This window comes from Schistocerca serialis, chromosome 2, assembly GCF_023864345.2.
Source record: "Schistocerca serialis cubense isolate TAMUIC-IGC-003099 chromosome 2, iqSchSeri2.2, whole genome shotgun sequence".
In the NCBI taxonomy this organism is placed as follows: Eukaryota; Metazoa; Arthropoda; class Insecta; order Orthoptera; family Acrididae; genus Schistocerca; species Schistocerca serialis.
The window spans coordinates 698946613-698971401 of NC_064639.1; positions in this window are offsets into that span (position 1 = coordinate 698946613).

Consider the following 24789-nt stretch of genomic DNA (forward strand, 5'->3'; position numbering starts at 1 on the left):
TTTCAGTGTTCTTTCTACCTTTCGTCCAGTGTCCGGGTCACTGCACATGCTCCCAGCTGCCAGGTTCCAAGAAGCTGCCTAATCTTCCTAAGGCGCTCCACGGACTGGCTGACAGGGACCTCTGTCCCCTCCTTGTGTGGGAGCACACCTAAGACTCCATCAAACCATTACAGCACAACACACACGGAATGAAATTAACTGCAGAGCTAGATATAAATTGAGTGTCGTGTTAGCTGCTCAGCCTTCGCAATCACTTATATCACCGATATTATCAGCATCAGATGTTCAACTGGTAGAAACGCGACATGGATTTGGAGAAGTAAATCATAGGCAAGGATTTACGGAACGTGTCAGTCCACGATTTGACTGATATGTTTCATCACATCTGATGCTGGAGATAAAATTGTGGAGGGTTTTTTCACTAAGTAAGATCATAGTGTGACATCACCAAGAAAATTTTTTTATTTAGTGGATCTCCCTACCACAATATAAAAGGATGGCTACGAAGTGAGGTAGTGGGTCTTCACCACGACAACCTTTGCTTAGCTTAATTTCCATTCACTTAACTCTACAGCCATCAATACTCATCCAAACTCAAGGCTGGTATCTGTGTTCAAAGCTTCATTTCAAGATACAAAGAATTACAGAAAAGGAAAAGAAAAAATACTAGCTAGTTTATTCATTTAAAGAAAACCTTTACAATAGTTGCACTTCAATCCTTATTTAAACTATTATATTTATGACTTCAAACATACCTGTTCGATAACCACTTCTGTCTCCTTCTGATTATGATTCCTCTAACATTTAGACTATTCATTCCCCATACGAGACAACAGGTCGCATGCATGCATTAGTTGTTGCAGTGAATCTATAATGCTTAGTGTTATCATTTGGCATACAAATTAGCAATAAGATCATCCCACATTTGGAGCCAATAATTAAGTGATATTAGTGATTAAGTGAAATCAGAAAGCAAAATATTATAAGATTAAATAATTGATTTACGAATGGAACTGATTGCTTAGATGGCCGAAAAGGAAATGACTGTATTTACTTCAGTAACTTTTACACAAAAATTCTTGAAACTCTGTTCTAGTGACTGCAGGGATCCATCAGTTTTCACCACTGTCTCCTTGTCCATCAGGCTCTTTACAAGATAACCATTCTTAAGTGAGGCCTGCCGTGTGCGTGATTGCAGAATAGCTACAGTACCGACGTCTTGGGCGCTTGCCGCATGCGATCCAACTATCTCCTCGTTCTGGGCTTTGTGAGTTGACGAAAGTGGCCAGAGGACAAAAATCTTCACTCAGAAATAGTAACAAAGCACTTCCCCCAGTAATTTGGGATTTTGTGGAGGTATTACATTTCCAGTTGTGCCCTGGTGTCTCAAATCAAGTCTAATAAAATATGAACCATACCAAAATCTACACATGGCGCAATGGCATTTGCGACCTATAATTTTTTGAATTCTTTGGAAAACATAATTGCACTGCAAGATCCATCATTGTTTTACATGTCATGAATATGTGTGTGTGTGTGTGTGTGTGTGTGTGTGTGTGTGTGAGAGAGAGAGAGAGAGAGAGAGAGTGTGAGAGAGAGTGAGAGTGAGAGGGAGGGAGGGAGGGAGAGAGAGAGAGAGAGAGAGAGAGAGAGAAAGAGAGAGAGAGAGAGACTTTACACAGCAATAACGTTTATGAAAGAGTTATTTGTCAGAAATTCCAACACGAAGAACACACTAGACACTTCGAATTAAAGCATGAGACACAAAGTTAGCATTACAAAGTAGTAATATTCATCAAAGAGCTCTATAAAATGGATAGATAATGGGTGTCTGTTCAAACATTTGGTCATGTAAGACAATAAACCTTCCGATGACGTACATCATAGGACTGCCATGGGCCAAGCCAGATAGTATAGGACGGATAGTACATTAAAGTTTTTACCAACAGTGCACTACGTTCCTTCTCAGCGAGTTTGTCTCCTACCTTAAAACGCACACAAAAAGATTGATACCTTCTTTTTTACTACAAAACATAGAATCATTATTTATAATGTTTGCATCACCGACCTTTGGGAGACCTCTTTATTTACTGGATTTCATAGTGTCAGCTGTGCAAGCCGCATGACAGACTCAAATGTCAACAAAAGAGAAGTATGAGCTTGCCCTTAACTTTGACTGCCCTTAACTTCTAACATGCCCAATAATTTTGTTTACCGAGTTCAATACTGTCAGCTGTGTGAGCCTTGTGAACAAACTCGAATGTCAAGAATATAAAAACAAATCATGGATATTCCTAACTTTGTACACTTAAATGATTGTATCCCACCCTAAACTTCTAACAAGCTGATTTACTAACTTTAACAGTGTCAGCTGTGAGAGCCATGGAACAATCTAGGAAGTCAGTAATAAAACATCCGTGTTTGTGCCTAACTTTGTAACCCATCATTATATTCTAATCCTGCAAAATAACCCTAACGTGCCTCAATCAACGTTTCACGTGCTACTTTGCAAATATAAAATGACTTCATTGCCGACCTTGAGGAACTGGTGGTGCATCAGTGTATGCTGTGGTGTGTCTATGTGCTGGAATGGAAATCTCATCAAATATTGTTGCGTGTGCGGTTTTCACCTCGCATACTAGCGTCATTCCGTTGAACACCTCGTACAATAAGACACTAAAACGTGGACGCACCCCAGTTTATTTCAATTAAATATGCACAACAAACAAACAAAAACTAGCGTACATGGAAATGGCAATGTGCTTGTGTCAGTTGCATGATAATCCCTCGTAACAGGAAGTCTCTCGTTAGCAAATGTTGGCGGCTCCTTCCAGCCTCATGCTGCCCTTTGCGAGAGCACAAGGAACGCATGCTCACACATATGCCACCACCACCTCTCCACATTCACACCAAGTGTCGCTCAGTGCAGGGGCACTTACAAAAATGTCTGCCTTAGAACAGTAAATATGTACTCACTACTTTGACTGAAAATGTATCATAAATTACGACGTATTGTTAAGTCATCTAAAATTGTCTATGCCGGAAATACTGTACACTACTACATTGCGGCATGTACATTCTCTGGCTGTGGGCATTAAATATCCCAATCTTACACTAGCCACAAAAAACTGCATAGGTATTTGGCGCTAGTACCTGCCCTACCGATTATGTGCCCTGGTAAAGAAGCTTATCATTTTCTTCTCACAATCAGATGGCCTATGGATTCTCATGAGGACTTGGTCACTGATCTAAGTCTCCGCGCTCCCTGGCCCCTTTCATTTCTTTTGCGCCTCCTCCATCTCTGTGGCGTTACTCACGCATTGCTAGTGTGTCTCTGCCTCTCCTCCCGTCGGAGACTCGACAGTACTGTTAGCCAGAGACATCTCCAGTTTCAGGAACTGCGGGTCCCTTGGTCTGTATCCTGCAATACGTTATTCGGTAGTTAATGGTGTGTCGACTGCACTTAGTATCCTGGATCATGAGAGTTCCCCCTCCCTGTGCCTACAGAGTATACACCCCCAACAACGTGATTTATAGACGAACAGGTAACAAGTTATTCATGTCAACTGTAACCATCCACTGCTGACAGCTCCACACAAACATATAGAGACTACGCGTGCGTATTACCAATTGCGAAGTCACGATTTCAACCGATGGTACGCTATTTTCGACAGTGCTAGAGCCCTGCAAAGAGCGCAAGATTCTTCACAAAAGGATTCTGTAGGGGATGTAAAGACATTTCAATTCATCCTGCTAAAAAAAAAACAAATTCGATGCATGTTATTTGCCAATACTTCGTAACAATATTGTCTAGATTCTCCAGTAATAAAAAGACACCATGGCATCCTACTGTGCCTATTACGCCTCCTTTTACTCTCTTAGAGATACAAAGTGCAGGGAAATAATCATCACAGTTGCGCTATCTTGTGTGTTAGATGTCCGTCCGACACAGGGAGACAGTCCTTTGTGAGTATTATTCTTTTGTGTCGTACAGAACAACACATTAGTCAGAATGTATAGTACTATACTCAACTGCACCCAGTCACTCACAAACGTATATTCTACGGATGCAATGCATTCGGTCTATTTTTCTGTATGTCTATGTCTATGTCTAAGCGAGTGTTATCGATGTCAGCCATAAACCTGACCCAGTCCGCTCATATGTGAATCCTCCTTCGAAACCTATCCTGGAAGTACTGCACTGTGCATCATCCTCCAGACACTATTCCGGGAATAATGGGCAGTGGAGGTCTGGGCTGGGTTTATTGGATCACCACACCCGCCTAGCGCCTCCTACCTTGCCTTGTGGGCTGGGGATCAAAGGGCATCGCGCCACGCGCACTAGTAACTCTTAGGCGGCCTGAGATGACTCAACTTGCACCTCGTGCGGTGCTTGGCTTTGTCTCCAGTGGTCTGTTCGGTGACCACTTGCCTTCCTCCCTCGCCCACAGAAACGGTCACCCAGCACTCGACTTGCACGCCACAGTTAGAAATCAGCAGATGATTGTAAAGTATAACGTCATTCTCATGCAGCAGGTTGTTGAACATGTATCACTATATATTTGTTTTCGAAGATTAGCATTTACTTCCCACAGCTGTGTCCTAGCGAAAACAACAACATATATTACGAGGGATGTAGTAGGTAATTAGCATACCAGGCTATTTGTCTCTAAATGAACAAACAGTGTTTTTCTAAAGCTAGCAGCTACGTCCAGTTCTCCAGCCACTTGCCAGCAAACAAGAGATGTTTCGTTTAGAATTTTTTTTCCCTCACATATGTGATCTGTTCCTAAAACGCCTGCACCAAGCCCGACTAATGTGTTGTTCTTCCCCGTACATAAGAATAATACTCTGGAAAGACTGTCTCCATCCTTCTGAAGGACATGTAGCAGACAAAACAGAGGAATTGTGATGGTTGTGTAACTCCATCATGAATCTGTAAGAGTATAAAAGGAGGCATGGTAGGTGCAGCAGGGTGTTATTACTTGAGAATCTAGACGATATTGTTACAATATATCGGTAAATAACATGCATAGAAGATGTTACGCTCTGTAGTAGGATGAACTAACATGTGTTTCCATCCCCTACAGAATCCTCTTGCGATGAATCTTTCGCTCTTTGCGGGACTCTAGAACTGTCGAAAATAACGTACAACAGATTGAAATCGAGACTTCGCGATTGGTATTATGCATGCATAGTCTCTATATGTATAAGTGTAGAGCTGTCAACAGTGGACGGTTGCAGTTCGCATGCATAACTTGTTACCTGTTCGTCTATAAATCACGTTGCTGGGGGTGTATACTCTGTAGGCACAGGGAGGGGGAACTCTCATGGTCCAGGATGCTAAGTGCAATCGACACACCGTTAACTAACAAATAACGTACTACTAGGATAAAATATACCCGAAGTCTAGAGTTTGTTGATGTCCTAACATGGTTGTGGGGACGTATCAGAACTGAAAGTTGTAAACAAAAAGTAGCAAAGCAATAACAGCACACACTTATGGCGAAAAAATATCAGAACATCAGCAAAAGTAAACTCGGCACGCATGTCAACTCTTAGTTGGAGATCGCTGCACAGTAGTGTGGAAGTCAGATGAACATGTAGAACTGTGCCACACTTTGAGTTTCCACCAAGTGCGTCGCTACATGAGTCTGCAGACGAGCTCTCTGATATTCCGCAGCAGTACACGGATTTGTTTCCAGATTAAGAGTTCCAATTTGCACCACTTATTAAGTTTAATCTAGCTACGAGGCGACTGCTACTATTTTTTCATGATCTTCTTATCCAAAATGCATGAATGTATATCATCGGGAAGAGGGGAATTCTTATAATTTTTAGTGGGCTAAGGTATAGGACACGCAAACATCCTATAAAATCTAACAATGCATGGGTATGCCGGCAATATGACCATATACATTCGGAAAAATATGTAAAAAGACAAAACATCACTAAAAATCGAGGGAAACCTAGAATAATTACTAAAAATTGACAGAAAATTCGTAAAATTGAGGGAAATTCGACGAAATATGTAAAATCTAGAAGAAGGGATCGGTTGGTAGGATATGTTCTGAGGCGTCAAGGGATCACAAATTTTTCATTGGAGGGCAGCGTGAAGGGTAAAAATCGTAGAGGGAGACCAAAAGATGAATACACTAAGCAGATTCAGACGGATGTAGGTTGCAGTAGGTACTGGGAGATGAAGGAGCTTGCACAGGATAGAGTAGCAAAAAGACTGAAACTGATGGAGCACACATAAAATAAAAAGTATAACGAAACGTGGGAATTGAGGTGGATGAGAAATGCTTAAAAATTATGCTCTCGCTGCATTCACATTTAACCCTCCCTATCCCCCAGTAAACTACGCGAGTTTTTGCAACACATACTCCAACAAAGGCGACATAAGTATTACACAGAGGCGCCACATTAAAAGCAAGCAAAACATGTGTCTCTCAATCCATAGAACTAGGAGAAGAGTCAATGTGTTTATCAGACTTAAGCCATTCCCTTTAATAATGTGAGAGGGTGTACTCGAGAGATGTGGTGTTAAGACGAAATTGCTATTTTATCATACACATGTGCATTTTTATGCAGCAGGGCGTGCATAGCATCTCACTGTATCAGCTATTGAACATATTCATGTGGGTTTGTCTGCACTATTTGCTAGTTACACATAGCAGCATCCAACAGAACTGATGCTACTAATACTAATGATAAGCACGACTGAAGCATTAAGTGCGATTGATGTTGCATGCGTTTCCGACTTAAAAATACGTATAAAATCCATTATTTTTCTAAGAGACAGAACAGGAGTCTCCAGGCTTCGCTCTAGTTGTTTTATAAGCAGCTCGATCAGTGAATTTACACCGAAGATGCCTTCCTAGGACACCAGAAGGAAATAGTTTTAAAATTTTAAAGTTTGACACCGTAGGGGTTGTGGTAGGACTCTTGCAGGGTGATTCTGTGTCTGATGTTGGACAAATATATCGTGCATTAGATTATTACGAGCGTAACATTGCACACGCCTAATACTTCGGAAAACGTATGGCTTTAACAATATGGCGTATTTAGTTGCAGAACCGTGTAACCATTGGATTGTGTATATATGCTCTATGCTCATTTCTCTCATACCATCACTTTCCTGGTACTGCCTCGAGACAACGGAATAATGCTTCAGAAATGATAGTACCATTGATTTACGTGAAATATTTCAAAACTAAATCCGCCTGCAGCTCAGTCATGTATAAACCACACTTTTTTTCTTAATCACCTGTTCTATCACCGCAACAGTCTCATGTCCACAGTACACCTATAAGAGGTGCTACCCTCCTCGAGACGCATGTATCTGGAGAGATCTTGCGCTTTTGAATGGGTGTCGTGGGTAACATTGGTGTCGCAAGGAGGATTGGTCAAGGACAATGTGGATGGGATCTGTCAGTATCTGACTTTCTCCTACAAATGCGAGAATAATCTGTGACGCCCATACATACAGGGAAAGATGCTAGTCGTAATCGCAAATTCTGCACTATGATCGATACGCTGGAAACATGTAGATAACATAACTGCATCAATGTAGGAAGCTATCTCGTATACTTTGGTGTATATGATCGAATGGACGTACTGCACAGTGATCTATCTGCATTCGCAATCTGATGTACGGTATTAGTAAAGTAGTGGAGGGGTAATATAGCGATGATACAGAAATTTGGAAGCAATCTGCTGTGTCACTGGTAAAATTTCTAAAACTGATCGCACTATGAACTGCGGTGTGTATTACCCTACATGTCCCCACATCAACATTGTCTTTCCCATACCATTTATCCACTGGTACGCTGTTTCCATATGTTGCGATGTCTTCCACATTTTTGTCAATGAGAAACATCACCTCTGTTTTATTTCTACCACCCTGTGTGTTGTGGGAGCTGGATGGTTTAAACAATGCGATGTTCAGCTTTCTGTTAGAGTCAAGGGACCGAAATGCGTTAATGTGTGTTTAGCAGCTAACAGGCAAGGGAATTTTAGCGGCACAGCCCCACCCCACACGCCAACCCCCTAGTTGGGCGCAGCTGCTTAGAGCGACCATACACCCTCACACACACACACACACACACACACACACACACACACACACACACACACATACACACACGCGCGCGTGCGCCCACTAGCCGTAACCCACAACTCTCAAGTGGCTGCCATGAAAACAATTCACTGTAACAACTGAATTTCATGTCAAAGCATCTCGTGTAATCGAGTATCTATTAAAAAGAACAGAATCACCACGATATTAAATGTACTCTTTCCATAAAAATAGGGTCAGTCCAGTTCCTTTCAGTTTTATGAACAAAGTCGTTATGGTATTTACGTTCAGCTGCCGGATATAATTCGCGTTTCATTATTTTATCGACATCGAACAAAGTGCACCGCCACTGATTATATATGACCAAATTTCTGAGGTCAAGCTATACAGCCCTATGTACATCCACCCTGCATAAAATTGGAATAAAATCTCCCACTATTTTGCTGCGGAAGTTACCGATCACCGCAGAATGTCTTCGTTATTTAGAAATAGTCAGTGGAGTAAAGACAAAGCGAGAACTTGAACTCTGAAGAGAAAACATGTATGTTAAACAATTTCTTTCAGCTTGATGGGCAAATTACTCCACCTGAGAGCGTCTCTCGCTTTCATATGAGTGACTGTAAATAAACTGTCATGTACGTGTGTATTACAAACATGTTTGATACGTTAAATAATACTGGATTCTCTAATATTTCACGTCATTAGCTCATATGTTTGCGTGCGGCAACAAAAGCTATAATTGAAGAGGACGTTGCTGTTTTGTAAATTATGGTAAGTCACGTTTTGCAATGCGATGCTATATCACACCTGCGTTTAAGAAACAGTGACAGCCTGTCTTGTAGTAGCACGTCCCATAAGATTTTACCATGACTCTCTCTCTTCCGTTACATCGAAACCAATTACCGCGTAACAGCACGGTTGACTCCTGCCTGGAGGCAAGCGGCTCGCATCCCGGCTGCTTCAGAGGACATACATCGACCAGCATCCGCCTTGCGCCGCCGCGGAGAGCAGGTTGGCGTGGCTTGAGTTACACTTGTCACAGGAGGCTGGCGCTCAGTCATAATGGAAGAGTACACATCTGGGGCAGTGTGCCTCGCCGTGGATGTCGCAACTGGGCCACGGGCAACGGAGCTGATTCATCAGCAAAGCAGGGGTACCAAATCGCCAAGTGAGCCGAATTGGACGTGAGCGGGACGACGGCCACCTTTTCCTTTTTTTTTCTTTGTGGGGTTTTAGGGCGCTCAACTACTGAGGTCATTAGCGCCCAGTCACAAATGTAAGTGCACATATAATCTGGTAAAACTCAAGGGGGGAGGGGGAACACCAGATAGTTCTTACAAAGACGCAGATAAAATAATTAAAAGAGTTAGATGTCTTTGGACAAGACCGTCAAAGTAATAAAACGAAGAATACGAGCAGCTGCTCGAGCGTCATCAGCTAAAATTTCCTGTAAAGTAGATGGCAGAGACAGGACAACACGAGATTGATTAAAACGGGGACACGACAATAAAACATGGCGCACTGTCAATGCATGACCACAAGGGCACTGCGGGGCGGGGTCACCGGATAGTAGGTAGCGGTGGCTAAACCGGCAATGCCCAATCCGCAACCTGGCCAAAAGGATCTCCTCTCGCCGAGGTGGTCGGGAGGAGGTTGCCCAAGATGTTGGGAAAGATTTTATGGCCCGGAGCTTATTTCCGTGAAGTGACGACCAAGTATCCCACCATAATGACAAGCCTCTTACAAACAACCAAAGTAATGTCAGACGATGGAACACAAAGGGAGGCTCGCCGATGCAGGAGGACTGCAGTCTTGGCCGCAGCATCAGCAGCCTCATTCCCAGGCACTCCTACATGGCCTGGAACCCACAAAGATAACAGGAGAGCCATCATCAGTGAAAGAATGGAGGGATTGCTGGATCTGTTGCACCAAGAGATGGACCTGATATGGAGCTCCAAGGCTCTGAAGAGCACTGATTGAATCAGAGCAGAGTACATACGGAGAATGGCGGTGGCAGCGGACGTACTGAACAGCATGATTGAGAGCAAAAAGCTCAGCAGTAAAGCTGGAACACTGGTCGAGGAGCCGATATTTAAAGGTGACGTCCCTAAAGACAAAGGCACAGCCGACACCATCGTCAGTTTTGGAGCCATCAGTGTAAATAACGGTGTTACTGGCAAGTCGCGCACGAAGTTAGACAAACCGTGAGCAATACACTGCATCCTTCGGGAGCGAGCTGAGGCCAAGATGAATGTGAACCAGAGCCTGGAGCCAAGGTGGTGTCGGGCTCTCACCCTCTCTAAAGGTGGTAGGGAGGGCAAAACCCAATTGTCGAAGCAGGCGAAGAAAGCGGACTCTAGGGGGCAGCAGGGCAGACACATACAACCCATACTGATGGTCGAGAGAATCGGCGAAGAAGGACTGATAAGAGGGTTGGTCAGGCATTCACAACAGCTGATAGGCATACCGACAAAGCAATACGTCGCGCCGGTAGGGCAATGGTAATTCGGCAGCTTCAGCATAAAAACTCTCGACGGGACTAGTATAGAATGCTCCGGTCGCAAGACGTAACCCCCGATGATGTATGGAGTTGAGGTGACGTAAGAGGGATGGCCGAGCAGACGAGTAGATGAGGCTCCCATAATCCAGCTTTGATCGGAATATGGACCGATATAAGCGAAGCAGGACAGTACGATCTGCTCCCCAAGATGAACCACTAAGAACACGGAGGACATTAAGGGAACGTGTACAACGGGCAGCCAAATAAGAGACATGCGGAGACCAACAAAGTTTCCTGTCCAGTGTGAGCCCTAAAAACTTCGTTGTCTCCACGAATGGGAGAACAACGGGACCGATATGTAAGGATGGTGGAAGGAATGCTTTATACCGCCAAAAGTTGATGCAAACCATCTTCTCTTCAGAGAACCGGAAGCCATTAGACATACTCCATGAGTATAGGCTGTCAAGACAACGCTGAAGGCAGCGCTCCAGGAGGAATGTTCTCTGGGCACTGCAGTAGATCGCGAAGTCATCGACAAAAAGAGACGTTAGGTGGAATGCAATCCATAATTGGATTGATCTCTATGGCAAAAAGGGCTACGCTCAAAGAGGAAGACATCGGACAATACGGAACCCACACGTACCCTAAACATTCGATCTGTTAAACATGAATGAATAAAAAGTGGCAGGCGACTACGCAGGCCCCACCTGTGTATAGTGCGGAGGATACCTGCTCTCCAACACGTATCGTAAGCCTTCTCCAAATCGAAGAACACAGCTACCGTTTGGCGCTTTCGCAAAAAGTTGTTCATGATGAACGTCGACAAGGTCACAAGGTCGTCCACAGCGGAGCGGCGTCGACGAAAGCCGCATTGAACATTGGTAAGTAGCCATCAAGATTCAAGAATCCTAACCAACAGAGCGTTAACCATGCGCTCCATCACCTTACAGACACAGCTTTTAAGATAAATGGGGCGCTAACTAGAAGGAAGGTGTCTATCCTTCCAGAGTTTGGGTATGGGAACAATGACGGCCTCACGCCAACGCATGGGGACCTGACCTTCGGTCCAGACGCGATTATAGGTACGAAGAAGAAAGCATTTGCCTGCCGGAGAAAGGTGTGTCAGCATCGGAACCTGAATGGCATCTGGCCCCAGAGCAGAGGACCGCATGGTAAAGGGGGCATTATATTCTTCCAAATTCAGCGAGTGGAAGAGCAGAGGACCGCATGGTAAAGGGGGCATTATATTCTTCCAGATTCAGCGAGTGGAAGGAAGGTCGCCGAGCCTCTTCTGCCTCTTTTGTGGGAAGGAAGGCAGGGTGGTAATGGGCGGAGCTTGAAACCTCCACGAAAAAGCGGCCGAAGGCGTTGGACACATCCACACGGTCCACAAGTACCTCATTACCTGAAGTCAGGCCAGGTATCGAGAAGTGGGCTTTAATGCCCGACAGCCGGCGCAGGCCACCCCAGACGACAGAAGAGGGAGTAAAACTGTTAAAGGAGCTTGTGAAAGAGGCCCAACAAGCTTTATTGCTGTCTTTGATGACTCGACGACATTGCGCTCGGAGTCGTTTGTAATCAATACAATTCGCCAGCGTAGGATGGCGGCAAAACGTGCGTAAAGCACGTCGTCGGGCACAGATAGCGTCTCTGCAAGCCTCATTCCACCAGGGGACTGAAACGTGACGTGAAGAAGAGGTAGTACGAGGAATGGAACATTCGGCATCATTGATGATAACAGCCGTGAGGTATTCGACCTGACTGTCAGAGCTGAGAAAATCTTGGTCCGGAAAGGTCGCCAGGGAGGAGTAAAGTCCCCAGTCAGCTTTCGGTATGTTCCAGCACGAGGGACGTGGGGATGTGGTGTGGTGTAGGAGACGAATGACACAGGGGAAATGGTCGCTCGAATAGGTGTCAGAAAGGACATACCACTCGAACCGACGTGCAAGAGTGGTAGAACAGATCGAGAGGTCCAAGTGGTAGTAGGTATGAGTAGAGTCCGAGAGGAAAGTCGGGCGCCAGTATTGAGGCAGACAAGATTGAGATGGTTGAAAACATCCACCAAGAGGGAGCCTCTCTGACAGGATGCAGGAGAACCCCAAAGGGGATGATGGGCATTGAAGTCGCCAAACAATAAAAACGGCGGAGGAAGCTGAGCAATGAGATGCATCATGTCAGCCCGACTAACTGCGGATGACGATGGAGTGTAGACAGTACAAACAGAAAAAGTAAAGGCAGAAAGAGTAATAAGGACAGCTATTGCTGGGAGTGGGATGGTCAATGGTATGGGATGGTAATAGACATCGTCCCGAAAGAGAAACATGATCCACCATGAGCTGGAATACCGTCCACAGGGGTTAGGTTAGATCGCTTGGAGATATAGTAGGTAAATGCAATATTGTCAGTCGGGCATAACTTCGTTTCCTGGAGACCAATGACGAGCGTACAGTGCAGGCAGATGAGCAGCTGTAAGTCCTCCCGATTAGGTCGAATACCTCTTATGTTTCAATGTAACAGAGCCATCGCGAATCAGAGAAAGGGGGAACGAAGCGAGTGAAGAGCTGGTCACCCCGACGGCTGCGGAGGGCCAGGTTTCGACGGAACATCGCTACAACCGTCGGGAGGCGGATCCTGTTGCAGCGAGTCGTCGCCAGCTGCGGCCACATTCCTGGGTTGCGCAGGAGGGGCAGCAACGTCCGCCGACGACAGGCCAGCAGAGCGCCTGGCAGCAGAGCGTCCTGGCGAAACTGAGGACGGCCGGGAGCAGCGACTGTCGGATGGAGCATCAGACGAAACGCGCTGGGGTGGAGAGGTGGATAAAGACTTCTTCTTTGAGGCCTGGGCTGGACCCGAAGAATGTTCTCACGCTCGGGGTCCTTTTTGGAACGCCGGACCTCGGAAGCCGGGGTCCATAACGTTTCCCTGATGGACGCCTGAGAAGAGGATCGCTTCTCTGGCGGCGGAGGAGGAGGAGGAGGAGGAGGAAGGGTGGCCCCTGGGGCAGAGGGGGCAGAGGCCATGAGGGAGGAGGATTTGAAAGGGAGGGATTTGGGAGGCGGAATCATAGACCCCAGATGGGGTGAGGAGGTGGAGGGGGGACAAGATTGGAGAGAACATGACCGAAGCAAACGCCATTGTTAACATCATGGGATGGAGGCGGTGATATTTCTTCCTGGCCTCAGAATAAGACAGACGCTCCAAGGTTTTCAATTCTTGTATCTTCTTCTCCTTTTGATATGCAGGGCAGTCGAAAGATCTAGGTGAGTGGAGGCCAGGACATTTGATGCGCCAAGGTGGTGGGGTGCATGTATATCCCTCACGAAGAGGATGTCCACAGTCGCCACAAAGGGGCTCAGCTTCACACCATGACGACATGTGCCCGAAGCGCAAACATAGAAAGCGTCACATAGGAGGCGGGACGTAAGGTCACACATCGCACCGGTAGCGCAACACCTTTACCTTCTCCGGGAGAACATCCCTCTCGAAGGCGAGAAAAATGGCCTCAGTGTCGATGCAACGGTCTTTGGGGCCGCACTGGACTCGCCAGACGAAATGCACGCCACGGCGCTCCAGGTTGGCCCTGAGCTCCTCATCAGATTGCAGCAGGAGGTCTCGATGGAAAATAATCCCCTGCGTCCTATTGAGCGCCAGATGTGGGACAATGGACACTGGGATGTCCCCTAGTTGGTCTCATGCCTGGAGTGCCGCCGATTCTATAGCGGAGGTGGTCTTTATGAGAATGGACCCCGAACGCATTTTACTAAGAGCCTCGATTTCTCCGAAGATATCCTCGATATGCTGTACAAAGAACATGGGCTTGGAGGTGGCGAACGTCCCCCCATCGGTCCGAGAACAGACTAAATAGTGGGGGAAGTATTTTGCCCCAAGCCAGTGGGCCTGTCCTTCCTTCCAGGGAGTGGCCAAGGGGGAAAAGGCAGTACCAGGACCATATATGGAGACAGAGACAGAACCTTTCCTCTTGGAGGATGCGGTCGCAGAGCGACCTGGTGCATGTTGACGTTTCATCTGCGAAACGTCCGCCCCGATACCACCCACTCTGACCTGGGGCTCTCCCCACGAGCGCCACCCACCCTCAGCAAGGGACAACTGGCAGGATGACCGTTGCCGGGAGTCCTGATGCCCCAGGTAGACAGGCATCTACTCCTTTGCTGACGTGGGGAGGGTGCAGCTCAGGTATCAGCAGTACTATCCCTGTGTTGTCAGGGGGCTACAACCTAGAGGGTACATGACGACCCCACCACAACGGGCTGGCTACCGTGCTGAATTTCGGGTGCCATGGGAAGTCCATCATCATCGTAGGTGCAGATGGGGACGCACTATGGGCGTAACTTGTACAACCCATCAGGTGTTTAGGCCCAAATTGATGAACAGTGGTTGCAGTTACGACGCCGTTACGATGATGAGTTCCAAGGTATTAGTGCACTGAGGACTGGTGATACACCACGTAAGGTGTCTTTCCCCAAAAGGCTCGTACTTCTGCAGAATTTTGAAAAATGGAGGTCAAACCCCAATGGGGACCATTACATTGAAGGCCGAATAGTGGAAACTCCTTTTAGTCGCCTCTTACGACAGGCAGGAATACCTCGGGCCTATTCTTACCCCGGACCCGCAGGGGGGACGACGGCCACGTGTACCGCCTGAGACAAAGGAACATAAAACGTTTGTAGATTTCCGCAGCGTCCCTCTGTAGCCGTGCCCTTTGTTCCGCACCACAGCTTTCACTCCATCATCCCTGCACGTCTGTGGACTTCATCTGGTGTCGGAGAAGCGAACGTCGTCTTTGCTGAATGACGTTCGGATCCAACGCCTAACTAATCTGCGAGAGCCATTCGGAGTCGCAAAATGTGCTGAGTGATGAACAATTTTATTTTGGAATATGTAGGAAGTATCGGGTGCCCAGAGTTACATAGGGTGTTTCTTTTTTTAGCCTGTGTTGGTTAGGAAGAAAAGGTGCCGAGAAGCTTTTAAGTATTGTATCGTTGCGAACTTGGGTGAGATTTGTAGTATGAGGTACCTCTCGTTGTCTCACAGTCGCGTTGGGGTAGGAATCACGATTGTTTGGTATCTTTAAGATGCAGCCAGTGAAATTTGTGGGGTATTGTGCTCCTTGTACCTGCGTTTAGGGTACTAGAATGTTATATTGATTGTCGTTTCGGCCATAGTGCGAATCAATGTTTGGAATCTCAGTGGCAAGACGCATGAACTGAGGCTTTTTTGTTCTATAATGAATGTTAGTGGTTTGCTGTAGTACGTGTGAGAAATAGCGGCTTGACCAGGCGGAGGTGTTTTCTTTTTGTGGCTGTGAGGTTTCTGATCTGGGATGTTGAAGGGTGAAACCAGCACCATAGCAGAGTCAGGAAAGCAAGGAATGTGGTAATTTGAGGCGGTGCAGATTTTATTCGAAAAAGCAGCTCAGTTAACATCAGATAAAACTCATTTAAGTAATAAGACAGCAGGCGGGATGAGCAGTTGTCGTTGCCTCAAGTGCGTTTTTTGTGTACGAGATCTAGAGACGTCGACTGTGGTCTATGGCTGGACCGATAATCAAAAAAAATGGTTCAAATGGCTCTGAGCACTATGGGACTTAACATCTGTGGTCATCAGTCCCCTAGAACTTAGAACTACTTAAACCTAACTAACCTAAGGACATCACACACATCCATGCCTGAGGCAGGATTCGAACCTGCGACCGGACCGATAAACAGCCGTTGAAGATGGCTAAGCTGCGGTTAGTGTGAAAAGCGGAAACTTGTGTGTTCTGAGGCCTCGAGAAAGGTGACGGAGTTTTGTACAGTTGAAGAAAGGGTTATTGCAGAGATATAAGGAACAATAGCTCACAGTACTTTCACGAGAGGCTGAGTAGGACGGTGAAGAGGCAAGGGGAAACGGTTGAGAGATTCGCAGCTAGTACAAGAGTGATGAAGGTGTACAATTATGAAGTGAGACAAAGTGATGAGGCAAATATGGCTGCAGTGCAAGAAGGCGAGCAGAGGGCACTGCATGTCATTTTGTGGCGGTTGCTTGTTTTCTACTAGCATAAGTAAGTGTGGTCGTATGGGACATGCGCAGAGTGTCGCCAGCCAGCAGTGAATAGGGGTAGAGGTGGTAATCAGCAACGTGGAGGATGGAAAGGTGGACGTGGTATTGTTAGGCAGTTGTTGGGGTGGGGGGGTGCCCAGAGTCCACCTAAAGACGTGCCCATTTAATTACAATGCTAGAAGAATGTGTGAAGAGGTGAAATGTACAGTGGAAGGATTTGTAGGAGTCAGGGAATTTAAGTTCCTGTTGGGCATAGGGGCGCATGTGTCCGTGGCTAGCGAGAGGTAGTAGTGCAAAGGAAGTTGAGCCCACCACATTATAGGTTGCGTGGAGTAAGAGATGGAAGGATCACACCGTTGAGAGTCACTGCATGTCGATTTTAGAATAGGGAAGTTTCATTTTGATCAGTGCGTGGAAGTTGTACAACTTAGAGCAAATGCTATGACATGAACCCAGAGATAGATTTCTTGTTTCAGCATCGTGCCAAAATTAACGTTGGACAGCGAACTATGGAGCTTTGTGGAATGTTATTTCAGCTATGGGGAACCGTAGTCAATGCAGAACTGTCGCAAGAAGTTTTCAACATAATGAAAAAACCAACTAAATCACATACATTAACATTATGGCTCAATTCGAATGATTCTTTGTCTGGTAGAATTGGGGAGTCATTTTGGGTGCATGTGGAGTCAATTCTGCCTGTGAGTACTGTGTGTGTTGTCGAAACATTAGAACAAAGTGACGTCTTGGATCCATTAGGTCGTTCAAAGTGACATAGTGTTGTACATATATAGGAGGGAAACGGTGGGCGCACATTACCTATGAACTCGAATAATTACGGCTCATTGAAATGAATCTGGGAAAGGCACGTTGATACCGAATAGAAATGTTGCGGATGAGGAGCATTGGTGCATGAAGGGCAGCTGTAGCGAACAAGCATGAGCTGCCGATACAGCTTCACTACATAAGAAAGCATTTGAAAGGAGAGGAGGAGAGGATCGTAGACTGATATGGGAAATTATGGACTTCTTCCTTTTTTATCTTCTTCTTCTTCGAAAGATCCATTGCAAGCAACTCTGGTAACAGAATACCAACGGGGGATGAAACACCGGTTACCGTAAACCCTAACGTATTTCAAGGTATTCAAATCGACAATCGAGGATTTTATTAACAAGCAGCTAACGATACAATAGAACATAGTAATAGCGCTTGGGGAGCCGGGATCACTTTTGTGCCAAAAAATTCTATGGACAGGACAAGGAAATACAGGTGTTACTGTGACTATCGTTATCTCAACAGCATTACAGCATTGTCTGTATCACATTCCAAATATATCTGAGACTTTGTATCACTTGTTACACTGCCAACACTTTTAGACGGTGCATCTCACGAGCAATACTAAAAAGATGGCAGTTACAGTGATGTGTAATGTAAACAGCGAAATGAAAGTGAACTGTGAGATATCCACTTGGTTTCCAGATGAGAAAAAGCAGTTTGCTTAGATGCAGTGAATTAGAAGTTACCTGACACCTACTGAAGATGCCTTGTAAAAAAGGCGAAATGCGTCTGGCTGCATAAATAAAAATAAAAATTTCCATGTGCAGCACGCAAAAAAGGCATTTTCTTTGGAACAACTTCAATTTATATACAGCTGCTGCGAAAATGGACACTACAAGAAACGTGTTTCGTTGTGCTGTTTGTTTTTATGTGTATTATAGAGCCTGATCGGGAAACAGGCTTTTCAAAAGGGAGAAAGGGTGATGGTGATCCCTGGCCTCAGGTTACCTAAAACATCAATTTTGATGGTGGTGCATCTCTTCGTCCTCGTCGGGATGGGCACCTTGCAGATCCAGTACTTCGGCGGAGAAGTACTGTGCTACAGGCAGGAGGATGGTGATGGTGGTGAGTCATCGGTAGGCGTTAAGGTTAGTGTCAGATGTGTGTGAAATACGGAAAAAAGTATGGAAATTGGAGGAAACATTTGATGAAATAAAGCGGGGTACATAAAGCAAAGGAGTGCCTGGGGAAGTAGCAGAGGAATGTGTAAATTGTATCAGGAATACGGAATACTGCAGGAGCGTAAGAGACGAATGGTGGAACCTAGACAGCATGTGAAGCAAAAGAGGGATTGGTGAAGCAAATGTGGGAATATTTTGAAGGCAGTGTTTGGAACGGTGGACGAGATCGATGTCAGGGAAATGAGTATCACGGAGGAAACCATAAAGAAAGTGGTAGAGGAAAGTAAAGCAACGGAAGCGTGGCACACGGCACAGATAAAGAGTTTGGAAGGAGAAATCTTGAACACAGTTACTTCGTAAGTAGACGAAAAGGTGGTTGAGTCTACTAAAACATCTGAAGATGTCGTGAACCAAAATCTAGGAACTTTACAGCGACACTTGGAAGTACTGGATATCAGGATTGTGTTGACGAGATTTTGCAAGGAGTAGCTGAGAGTCCGTGACGTGCAGGGAGTAGTTACGAACCTGCAGGAAGTTTTGCATGATTCCTTACGCGGGCAGCCGAGCACTAATTTGTTGCCGCCAGGCTGGTACTTGGTAGGATTAGAGGTAGCGCGGAAATAACTGCCATAAGGGTTAAGATTGATAATGGAGCCTAGCAAGCAAAACCTACCACTTTACTATCACGTGGCATTGATGGAAGTAAAGACCCATCAAACATGACTATACATTCTGGTTCTATTTCCAGTAAAGGGGAAGCAAGAGAAATTCCAGTGCTATACCATCCACCCATTCCCGGTAAAGTGGGGGGCTTTGAGGAAGTCTGGGGAAGTGAGGACTGCTGGGATGTTGCCAATATCAGCAGGCAGAGGTAGGTACGCCAGAATCTCAAGGGAAGAATTTCAAAATTCTCATAGAGGAAGGATAAATACGTGTGCATCCAGGGTGATACACATTGATCCGAATGCATGTGCGATGCAATTGTTTCTAGCCAGGCAGAAGGTTCAAATGGCTCTGAGCACTATGGGACTTAACTGATAAGGTCATCAGTCCCCTAGAACTTAGAACTAATTAAATCTAACTAACCTAAGGACATCACAAACATCCATACCCGAGGCAGGATTCGAACCTGCGACCGTAGCAGTCGCGCGTTTCCAGACTGTAGCGCCTAGAACCGCTCGGCCACCAGGCAGAAGGACATAGGTTGCCCGTGGGATATAGTGAAACCTAAGCATAGTCTACTGTGAGTGGGTCTGCACTGGGTTTATTCCTCCTACGAAAGTGCTGGTAGCAGCAAGCAGCAATGTACTGTGTTTTGGCATATGATTGACAAACTTGGGGAGAAGACGTGGTTCAATGGGGCCAGCAGATACTATCATCTTCTGCCATCCATTTCTTCATTCTCATGAAGTCGGCATTATTAATACCATTTCTTTCTTTCTTTCTTTGTACATGGCTGCACGTGAACACTGCTAGGGGTGATGGCGAGACACTAAGGGCTGCTCATTACTTACGCGGTTACAGGTTGCAAACGTAGTCCGAGCAGCACTTAGTGGCTCGCCATCACAATTTTTTATCTTAAATATCTTTGTGACTAATGCCCTTTTGGCATAAGTATTATTTTATAAATGACATATAAGTACTGCCAGTCTTTCACTATGATTCTGTACTTATATTCTATACCATACGTTTTTAGTCATAATTCTGTGACCATGCTATAGACCATTCTTTGATTTAAATTCTGAGGAAGACACTCCTAGCAGTGTTGAAACCCGGTTAATTCGTTAAAAATAGTGAGCGAAGGCTGTTTACTTTCAATTGTATTATTAATTACGTTCGAATGGTTCGAATGGCTCTGAGCACTATGGGACTTGACTGCTGAGGTCAACAGTCCCCTAGACCTTAGAACTACTTAAACCTAACTAACCTAAGGACATCACACACATCCATGCCCGAGGCAGGATTCGAACCAGCGACCGTAGCGGTCGCGCGGTTCCAGACTGAATCGCCTAGAACCTCTACGCCACACCAGCCGGATATTAATTCCGTATTTTAGCCAAGTTGTATGAGCACGGTTGACAAGGTGTATCGGCTCTGAGTTTGGGTCGAGAAGAGGAGAGGTTGACGTCGCAACAGAAGCAAAGGAGATTAAAGAGTCGATTTTCATTTAACTACCTTGAGATTGTAGTTCTCAAAAAGAGAAAAGTTAATGTTCGAGTGTGGCTTTACTGAGTGTGGCAGACCGTCAAAAAGGGCACCATCAAATGACGAAGTGCTTCGGCAACTGATTAATTCTCTACGAGAAGCTCCTGGTGCCCATTAAGAGAAAAAAGGACTGTTACTTGTGACGCACCGCTACTGACCGTTATAGGCTGTCCAACGCGTTCCACACGGAAACGAAAAGCGCTAGAGGGACTCTTGAGTTCAAAATTATCAACCATGTCAATGACGCTCCATCACGGCTGCTCTCTTTTGTCATAGGAGGTTAGGACGAGCGACGTTGAAGTGCTCCGACACATTTCACAGCACGTTTCCACAGACAATCGATGCCATGGGCGTTGTTGCACTGTGGAACCCGCCGTGTTATATCAGTGGTGCTCGGGTAGGCGCGTTTCTCGCCTCAAGGTGGCAACGGGTACATTGGGAGAAATTTCTGCTTGAGAGCTGTCGTTCAAACGCTGTGGCAGCTCTTTGGCTAATCCTGTTCAGGAAAGTGAAATTCGTCACGCTGACCACTCAACTATCGGGGTGGACAGAACATAATACGTTAACGTAGTTTTACCTGATGCTTTATCTATTGCAAACTAGCAGACAACCTCCCTGTGGAGCCGTAGTGATCTTAATTGCTTTCTTTTTCTGTGTAGTGTAGTCGCCGAAGTACTACCCCCATTGACGGCTGGACTTCAAGATACATGTGGTAATGTTGTTATATCTTTTGCAGGACTCTGGGCAGACTGGGGTCCTTATAGCTCTATATTCCTTAGTTTCTTTTGTTAAGAATCAGTTATGGCTCTGGGGACTGGGATTTTATACCATCGGTGTGGTTGCTTAATTGGTACATCTACGTATCTTTATGGCAATGCAAGGTAACTTTGAGAAAAATCTTACTGATTTAGATAAGTCATAACCAGACAAACATTAAATTTCCCTAAGCGATAGCCCTGACATGGACTATGTCTATGCACTCATAAGAAATTATTTCTAGATAAAAATGACAAGTAAACTGTACGGCGTCTTGCCTGTTTACCTTTTCATTCTATTTATGGATCCATACAGTTGTTACACAATGCCGTTAACATTATAATGATGGGCAGTATAATTTGAGCTTCTGATCAAGAATTTTCGAATTGCTTAACCTGTAATGCGGCACTGAATCACCCAAGTACAACACTCACAGGTCAAGTAAATCACGGAAAAATTTTATAAAAGAAAATCCCTTACGAAACTTAATCCGATGTACTCCCCAATCACCCTCAGTAAACCAGTCCCCTTCTAACTTACATTCCTAGTCAAAACTTGTTACTGCTGTCACCCTCCACTTCTGAGGTAAGGTGCACCTACTGATTTATAAGAGATAAGTCACAGTCAGACAAATATCAAACTACCCTCTGCGATAGCCCTGACGTGAACTACATCTATGTACACGCAAGAAATTATTTCTAGATAATAATGATAAGTAAACATGAGATCTCTCTACAAACTCTATGAAGGTGTCCAAGCCTTCCTCAAATGGATAAAAACCTCAGGGTTCACTGAAAATATGGGATGCAATGCCGCAACAGACTGCATTGCATGCATCTAAGTGTGTATACGCCAGTAGGCATCCCTGTAGTATGCACTCAATATTCACTTTGGTTAGTCACTGAGCCCTCACTTACGAAATAGATTTTAAATTATGGACGACGTGAAACCATCAATAGTCCACTGTCTTGTATTCCTTTCTTGGATCTCCTTTCACCCTGCTCTTACTCCTTGTTTGCACTCGTTTATATTTTAACGCAAAACCAAATTCTCTTCGCTGCTATCCTAATCAAAATACCACCTGACAATTCTCAGTTCCTAAAATATCACAAACTACAAACCCCTCCAAAGTTTTACAACGCTAGAACATCAAAGTGGACCAAACACTCAAGCACAATATAAGATAAATGCTGAAAGAAAACATGGGTCAGAGTAAATGTACCAGCAGTTAAATTAATCTTTCCCGATTTTATGAGAGACATCGAAAACTCCATATGAATGTATTCTAATCAATTTCATTAAATCTTACACATAAAGGGAACAGTTAATGGAGTAATTTCTGAAAGCGAATATGCACAGCATGCTTCACTTTGTAGTGGCCTGGACTGATACCTCTACTCTTGTCAGGATGACGGATTGTGTAGTACAGTGGAGCAAACCAAATGGCATACTGGGCGCTAATGGTACAACATTAGCGGAACAAGAATTTATTACATCAAAGTTTATAATCATTTATTGTTCTCTGTAGTAGTGCCCAGAACAGTGGCAGTACAATGTATGTCCTCGTAACGTGCTGGCACTGTCTCATTTATCTTCGGAGGATGCATGGGACGCTAATTGCGTATTACCAGAGCAATCTTGTAGATGTCAAAGGGGTATGCCCGTGCAATCTCTCTGTACTGTGTGAAGATGAACATCATAGCCCTTCCAACAAGGAAGGCGAGTGGTTGCTAGGTTGTCAGCTCACAGTGACGGAGTACAGCACACCAGATACGTAGCAGTCTCGAGGGTAGAAATCGTCTTGGTGAACGGCAGCATTATAACAAGGTCTGGCCTATCTGGTGTACTGCAGTGTAAAGATGTCAAGACTCGAAAGCCTGAATATTTATTACTTCTCGTCTGAGCTATGACATTATGCCTGGCCGGCGATGAACAAATATGGCCTTTGTTTCCGGGCTCATCAGCGGTCTTCATCAGACCTCTATTTCACAAGAATGTGTTTCAAGACTTCACCTTGTTGCCTCTCCGTCATATCAATAGTCTGATAGTTATTGTAATGATAGTGTTATTCTCTCTTACGAAATAAAGCTATACTGCTAGAATGACGTTATGACTTTACCTCACTGAGGTCATATTGCTGAGTTTAAGATACCGCCCTCTTGTTCGCTTGCCGGCGGAATGAGGCTATATCTTCCGGATTTGTTCTGCTTTCTTCAGTCGTATTACTGCCTATTTCTTGTTTTGGTTGCAACACGGAGCTTTGGACTGGCCAGCCTTGGTTGGTGCTGGCAGCAGAGGACTTGGAGAATATTTTGGATTTGTCCATAATACATTTCTGCTGTGTAACCATTTTAACGCTAGAAATGCTGATGGCATATCAAAATATTCCATGAAATTGAATCCTGATTAAGATTGCCGATTAATTTAAGATGCTAAACGAACCAATAAGCATTTTAGCTGCAAAAATGATCGGAACAGGTTGACCAGACCTAGATGCAGATCGCTCCCCACGAACTCAGATATGCAAATAACTGTCAGCCAACGGATTGAGTGATATGAACAGAATGGCCCACTTAATTGAGTTCCAGGCGTTGGTTCTTACAAAAGATATGAAAGGTTTAATTACGAGAAATGGGGTTACAACTGAGAACTGAATTAATATTTTTGGTCTCATTTACTACAATAATCGCATATATAATGTGAGCAATAAATTACAGGGTGAGAGGAACTACGAATTGTTTACTTTGGAGACTGTTGACCTCAGATATTAAGTCCCATAGTGCTTACAGCCATCTGAACAATTTTTGTTAACTTCGTAATGCACTTCAATGGAATGGGGATTGGTATCTCGCAACCCAAAAGGAACAGATGAGCCAGGAGTTTCCATCACCACAATAGCTATTCCCAAAACTACATTACCACGGGATGAACAGTGACTAGCCAGATCGCCCCTGAATACTTGATCAGTTGTCAAATTATCGAACATAATTTAGATTCAACGGACCGAAAAGAACGCTTGATTACTTTCCTTCTCAGTTACGAAATACTGCCAGATAAGCTTACCATAGTTAATGAGTCAAAACGTCGAGCTATGCATACTGTGCTGCTAATCGTTCAGTTGATGCGTGATCCGGTGGTGACTCTCAGAAATACAGGTGCAGCCTCTGCTTTGCCTTTGAAGACAGAATATCTGCTTCTCCAGATCATCAGGCCTTGAGCACCCACTTCGTTGT